An 863-nucleotide genomic window follows, 5' to 3' on the forward strand; every position below is an offset into this window, starting at 1 on the left:
CGGGTGAGCACGCCCCCCCGAGAGCAAAAACCCCTCAAAAAAAAAAAAAAAAAAAAAAAAGAAGTTGCCAGCTTTTCTTGCCATCCTGGTCATGTGAATCTCAGTTCTGTACATCTGTCGATATTCCTTATGATAGTGCTTAGCTTTTTCATAGATAAGCTTCCTCCTTGCCTTTCGAAGCATCTTTTGAGCAAACTTCTTTCTCAGGTGCTTGATCTTCAGCTCTGCAAAATTCCTTCACTTTTTCTTAAGGGTTTCTGGCACAGCAGGAACCTTTTTCTTGGTGGCTTCCACTGCACCAGGAGCCTTTCTCTTGGTTTCTGCCACAGCAGGAACATTCTTTTTCTTCTCTTGAACACCCTCCATGGTTCTAGCTGGAAAAGAGCTATAATTAAATTTTTATTAACTATGCTTAAATATTGTCTGACTTTTGGGAAAATAGTTTCTGAAGATAGGATAATTGCATGCTAAGTGAGAAGGCATTAATATTACAATTTTGTAGTTATCCTTAGTTGAAGGGTATAGCTAAATTTTACATAAGCACTTTTCTACTAGCAATGAATTCCTGCTATAAATGTAATAAGAAATGTTATTATTTAGAGTAGGGATAGACAAAACTAAATCTTGCAGGCCTAAAACCTATTTATACGCTTGTATTTTTAAATGGTTAAAAAGAATCAGAAGAATAACATTTTGTGCCATGTGAAAATTTCTTGAAACTTGAGTTTCCATGTCTGTAAACAAAGTTATTATTTTTTTTGAAGAGGTTTTTTTGCTATAGGGCGTGTGTGCTCGCCAGACAGACAGACAGAGAGAAACAGAGAGATAGAAAGCGAGAAATCACCCCCCAGGGGATGGCCACG

The sequence above is a fragment of the Tupaia chinensis genome, unplaced genomic scaffold, assembly GCF_000334495.1.
Source record: "Tupaia chinensis unplaced genomic scaffold, TupChi_1.0 Scaffold149131_1, whole genome shotgun sequence".
Taxonomy (NCBI): Eukaryota; Metazoa; Chordata; class Mammalia; order Scandentia; family Tupaiidae; genus Tupaia; species Tupaia belangeri.